The following is a 6,683-nucleotide window of genomic DNA, read 5'->3' on the forward strand; positions in this document are numbered from 1 at the left end:
TTCCATCACAAAATTCACTTCATCAACGACAATGGTGTTTCACATGCCAAGGCAATAATTACCATCAAATGTTGCTTGATGAGAGAAAGATATTATTGTCTAATCAATTTTATCTTAGGCCTTTCTCATTAAGCACATAATTTTATTTTATTATTTATCTATTATTATATCCCTAATATGGTTTTTATCATATCTTTTGTCAATGGAGTTTCAACGAACTTTATCTTCTTGTCTCATCTATCTGTTTTAGTATTTTGGGTTGAACTTTCTAATGTGATATCACAATCAGACTCCGTGTCTCAAGACTTGTTCGTGGAGCTTTAATGCTCATCTTATTCAAATTGTGGCCCACTTTTTATCGGTTTAAATTTTCGGGCAGGGCGTTTTTTCATTCTAAAACTGTCCTCAGCATTTTCCGAGGTTGGGCTGAATGAGGAATGCCGGGTTGCTAACGTTGATGTGGCCCGATGAAAGAGAGCGAGAGACGGGGGAGACGCATGAAGACGGGATTACGGGCCGCCCTATGGACGAGCTCAAAGGCGGTGCATTCGCAGGAGCACTAAAAGACAGAAAAGATCCAAAGGTTGGGCATGGAACGGTCGAAAAGCACTCCCTTTTCCCTTTTCCCTATGATGTTCGCCAAGGTTTTGGGGGAAGGGAGATGGACTGCGGGTACAGGTTTTGATAGCTTAGACATCACTTTAATGCGCGTTATCCACACGTGGACCAGTCATCATTTACTTTCGTTACCATCTCTATCTGTCTTTTACTTCACCTGCGTTCTTGTCTGGATGTTGACAACCGAAAGCCTTGGAAAACTACGATTACTTGCTTATGGTCAAGCCTTCTTAAAACACACGAGCAATCATGCTTAAGGTAAATTAGAGACAAAGGCCAAAGCAAACCCAAATATATCATAACCTCACGGGACCAAAACCGTGCAATTTCCTGTAGAAAGATTGAATCAATTTGGAAATTCCAGTTCTCTGTTCAGAGCTCTCCTCTGTTCTTTGGGTTCCCTTTCTTGAGTTTGGCTGTGACGTGATGCAGGTCAGCAAGAAAATTTAGGAATATTGACTAGACAGGAACATCCTTGCACTTTTTTAGGGTGGAAATGATGGAAGCAAACTTATTTTCCCTACAAGGAAACACTCGGTCAGAGTCCCTCAAAAGGGTTTTAATATAACCCACAACGAAGCTAATTTCGAAGCATAGCGTACCAATTAGGAGTCTGAAAATCTTTCCTTTCTTTTGTGGCTTCAAACATGGGTATTTGTAAGGTTCGTTTCAAAGGATCGAACATTCCCCTTTGATGCTTGAAACAGTACTGTAGATTGACTGCAATGATTCAGCAATTTTGCAACCGATCCCCACATCATTCGCTGGGAAACTTATAAAATCCATACGTGGTTAGACTCCTATAAGGAATGCAATCATAAGTTTTTTTATTGTTGACAAACCACTGGATCTTACATAAAATATTGGCTTCCTTTAGATTAGCTAAACCAACAATAGCACAAAAGGTGAAGCGTTACAACAATATCTTTCAAAGTGTTTGGTATTTTGATGGGACGTGTCATTATGTGATATTTAGATAGCACTTCGATTGTTGCAATAATGACTTTTCCACTATTATGATGCACTTCAATTTCTTCTATTAGCTATTGCAACCGTAGTAAAACTCTGATGTGGCATTGGCAATAGCTTGATATTCTATTTTTGTACTAGAGTGATCAACAATGGTATGTTTTCTGCTAGATCATGAGATAAGTGAGTTTTCCAAAAAGAGATAGTGGTTCATAGTGGAGCAAAATATTGAGGTCACTATCGGAATAAGCTATCAAATCTAAGATAGAATGAGTAGAAAATTGAAGACCACGAAATAATTTATCCATGACATAGTGAAGAATTCAAAAGACTACAGCAAAGGGGTTGCATAGGACGCGGTCATTTATTGACTAACAATGTGAACAACATAGGCGATGTGAGGTTGAGCACAAGTGAGATATAAAAGACTGCCAACCAACTATTGATAGAGTGTAGGATTCAAGAGGGGTCTCATCTTTGGCATCAAACTTGGCTTTGGTCTCAATAAGAGTTTAGCTCGAAAATAAAATAAAATTCAGTAGCATATTTTCCTTATGACAAATAATAACTAGAGGAATCTGAAATAACCTCACGCCTAAAAAATAGCTGAGTCACCTAAAGGTGATCAATTTTAGGGTGGGTAGGTTCTAAAATTGGAACCTAAAACCTATCTTGTTATGATCGGCTCCCAATTTTTGGACCTTGGAACTTATTATGTTTGCTTGAAACCTGTTTTGGAATGTGACATCTAGATTTTCGTAACAATATTTATGTGACATTGGAAGTTTTCGGCGTTGATAATAATATTTAGGTCATAAGGCTAAATATTATCTCGCTTAGAAATCTGGTGGACATGTAGAAATAGTAATTGGATCGTAAATTTTGTAAGGTACAGAAAATACAGAGAGTGATTTTTATGATCTTGATCGTCCTTGGTTGATTAAATTAGTAAATGTTGATGTGTTCGCAGATGGTAACGGTAGATAATGTACCATAGTCTTAGTTGTCGAGGGGAACGGATATTAAGCATTCTTGAGTTTGAATTTATTTAATCGAGAATTTTGTAGTGCTCGGCCTAGTTTACTCATAATTTTGAATTTAAAATGTCATGAGTTATATTATTATTTGGACCTTGGTTAATTATTATTGGTAATTAGTTAATTACACTAACGGTATCAAAGGTAAAGATTTCCTTCCTCATTAATGATGTCATAGATTTTGTTATTAACATTGATAAAGGTTTTCTCATGTACGTGGCTACAGAAGAATGAGTTCTTCTCGTAATATTGTTATAAGCCATTGGTCTATTAAAATCATTTGCATAAGAGGTCTCATAATACTTCTTTGTTATTCTAATATTTCTTATAGGAAGAGTGTCCTTCTCAAATTATTTCTCTTGTCACATAATGCCCACATGTTCTTGCAATGTCTCATGCATGCCCAAGTGTCCTCTCAAGAAGAGGTCTCATGGATAAGCTTGACACCTTAGACTTGAGCCACGATTTCTCCTCAAATGAGTCATTCTCTCTTGGATTTTTCTTTGGCCACGTATAAAATGAGATATTGTAAGCAAGACACCTCCCATAACCATCATTACACTTTGGATTAGTTGTCACATCCGGAAATTTTGTACAGGTAATCATGTAACATTCGGAATTTTCCGTGTATGATAATGATACTTAGATTATGAGCTAAGTATTATTTATCTTAGTATTCAGATGAATATGCAGAAGTTTTAGACAAATCATAAATTTCATGAGACTCGGCGGATAATTTTTCCGTAAAAGTAATTGCCCCGCGTCTATTGTGTTAAGTCAAATTGATAAATGTTGATGTGTGCATTAATAGTAGTATGGATTAACTAACTGTCGGCTTAGTTGATAACATGTAGTATTATTTATTTGAAATCTAGTTAATTAGTGCTGATGATTAATTAGTTTCACTAATGGCGCCGAGGATAGATAGATTTTGTTTATTTTTCTAATAATCCACCTTTCTCTTACATTAAGCCACCCACAAGACACTTGTCCTTATATTATCCCTTGCATGACCGTGTGTTGCAACCAAGATGAGGTTTTATTCTATTTTGACACCTAAGACTAAGTGGAAACTTACCCTAAGTGAGTCATTCTCTCTTGTTTCATCTAGGGAAAAACCACGAAAAATCCTGAACTTTACCTAAAGTGACACATTTACCCCAAACTTTTTTTTTTGTGACGTGAAAAACTCTGAACTTTGCCAACCGTGACACATTTACTCCAAATTTTTTTTTTATGACACAAAAAATCCTGAACTTTTGTTATATGACACATTTACCCCAAAATTATAAGACATTTTGGTATTTTCATTTTTTTTTCTTCTATCTTCCCTCTGCCGACTGGGAAGCCAGCGTCAAGCAAGGGTGGCCCTTGCCGGCATCGGGCTAGGGCGGCCCTCGCTGGCGTCGGGCAAGGATGGCCCTCACCAGATTTGGCAAGGGCACCCTTGCTTGCGTCAGGCAAGGGCACCCTTGCTTGCGTCAGGCAAGGGTGTCCCTACCGTCCTCGCCCATCGCCGGCGAGGGCTGCCCTCGCCTACGTCGGGCAAGGGTGTCCCTACCCTCGCCAACGCCAGGACGACCCTTGCCCCGGATCTGGCGAGGGCGGCCCTCGCCCGACGCTAGCGAGGGTCGAGGGCGACCCTCACCGGACACCGGCTTCCCTTCACCGACTCCACCATGGCCGGCGGAGGGAAGAAGAAAAATAAAAGAGAAAGAGGAAAAAAAAGAATAAAAAGATAAAAATGCCCTTGATGGAACAAATGTGTCACGGTTTGAAAAGTTTGGGGTTTTTCATGTCACAAAAAAAAAAAAATTGAGGTAAATGTGTCATTTTAGGCAAAGTTCAGGGTTTTTCATGGCTTTTTCCCTTTCATCTATGACCATGTATGGGAAGAGGTTTTGTAAACAAGACAGATGCTCATACTCATTATTTCATTTGGGTAAGTCATCTTTATTACACGCAACTCCTTGACATCTGTTCTTATCTCAAGATTAAGTAAGCTTCATGTAGAAGGAATAACCAATGCTCACTAAAACACTACTTTAAACAAAACATTCTCTTAACTTTGGAGAGAACTTGAGACCCAAAATCTATCCAACAATATCGTGCAATTCTGCTCATTCCGAAACAAATACTTCTTTGAATTCTAGTTTCCATGAGTGAGGAGGTGGTCACGACCCTTAATTGTTCAAGCTTGTTTGAGATAAGTAAAGTTTCTAGGTATTGAGTTAGTTTAAATCTATTTAATACTTTTATCTTGGTCAGTTTGTTTAGATGTGGGAATTAAAATATGCATGTTATGATTATGGTGGTTGTTGAATAACCTTGATGGTATATTACATGTTCGTTCTGTCAGAATTTATCCAGACATAATCTATTCTTTTTGCTCATTTTGCTTGATTTGCTAAAACTTAACTAGTCAGAGTTATGTTTGTTATGCATCATTATATTTCATTCTGAATAGTCAAAATATGTTCATTCTGCCATATTTATCTTGACGACTTCTTACATGTTTATTCTACTTCGTTATGTTTTGTTTTGAGTAATCAGAATATATTTATTCGTTTTACTAGAATTTATCGAGTCAAAATTTGTTCGTTCGTTCTACTAGTTCTACTAGATATTTACTAAGTCCGAGTCCATCCATTTGTAAATTTGCTCTTTTATTTAATCATTTTCACTAAGTTTGAATGTACCCATTTGATTGTCTAGACTTTAACAACTATGACATGTTCATTTATATATAAGATTTTACTTAGTCTGAACATATTCCTTTGTACAATCAAATTTTACTAGGTCTGAATGTATTTATTTATACAATCAGCCTTTATTGAAGTCTGAACCTATTTCTTTGTATAATCATATTTTATTGGGTTTGAACGTATTTATTTATATAAACAGATTTGATTGAAATCTGAACTTGTCTCTTTGTACAATCAGATTTTATTGGGTCTAGACGTGTTTATTTATACAATCAAATTTTATGGAATTTGGACTTTTTCAATTGTACAATCAGATTTTATTAAGTCTAAACATATCCATTTGTATGATGAGATTCTTACTGAGTCTAAGCATCTTTACCTTCTAAGTCTGAACATATATTTACTCAATTCGAGTATAATTACTTTCCAAATTTGACACGCTTTATGGGTCTGGTTTCCCTTTAAAATAAGGATTACCAAATAACATATTTGCGCTCTGAGCATGATCATAAGTTGCTTCTTACCTTTCGTTTCTTTGAAAAGCATGTGACAAAGTAACAACATGGATGTGAGTATTGGAATGCATGTGTAAGTTGCTTCTAACAAAATGGATGTGATCATAAGTTGCTCCTTACATAAGTTGCTTCTTACTGATCCATGATTCCTCGCCGATTGAACCAATCGATCCATGACCAATTCATGATACCTCGACCAATTCTTGGACCTATTTTTTGGACAGTTTGGCCTAGTTCTAAGTAGAACCAGTCCAGTTGCACACTCTTAATTATAATAAAATTTATTATCACAATTATGAAAGTAAGCTCTCTCCTGTAGGCAATTTGTATTTTCCTAGACTTTTCGCTTCAAATCTGCTGCACATCTTGTTAACCGATATAATGGGACTTTAGAATTGCCCACTTCGCCGAAATTAGGGAAAAGATTAGTTCTCTTAAAAAATGTACTTTTAAATCTAAAAATGCACTTATTTTTTGAAAAATAATTTATTTAAAAACATTTTTATAAAGATAATCGCTTTTGTTGCTTGAAAAAATGAATGAATGATAAATATTATCTTTATTCATGCAAATATCTTAATTTAAATTATAATCAATAATGAAAATATTTTTTATTGACTAATTATTTCAATTAATACAAATGATCACTTTTAGAAAAATACTTTCAAATAATTCATTTTTTTAAATAAATATATCCTAAGGATCACATTGTAAATCAATAGAAAAAAAAAATTATATAAGCCAATGTCATGTCATTTATTAACGCCGTTTTGAGGGATTCAAACCCCGATGCTAAAGCATATGCCTTTAGTCTGATAAATTCCTTTAACTTCAACCAG

The sequence above is a fragment of the Eucalyptus grandis genome, chromosome 3, assembly GCF_016545825.1.
Source record: "Eucalyptus grandis isolate ANBG69807.140 chromosome 3, ASM1654582v1, whole genome shotgun sequence".
Lineage (NCBI taxonomy): Eukaryota > Viridiplantae > Streptophyta > Magnoliopsida > Myrtales > Myrtaceae > Eucalyptus > Eucalyptus grandis.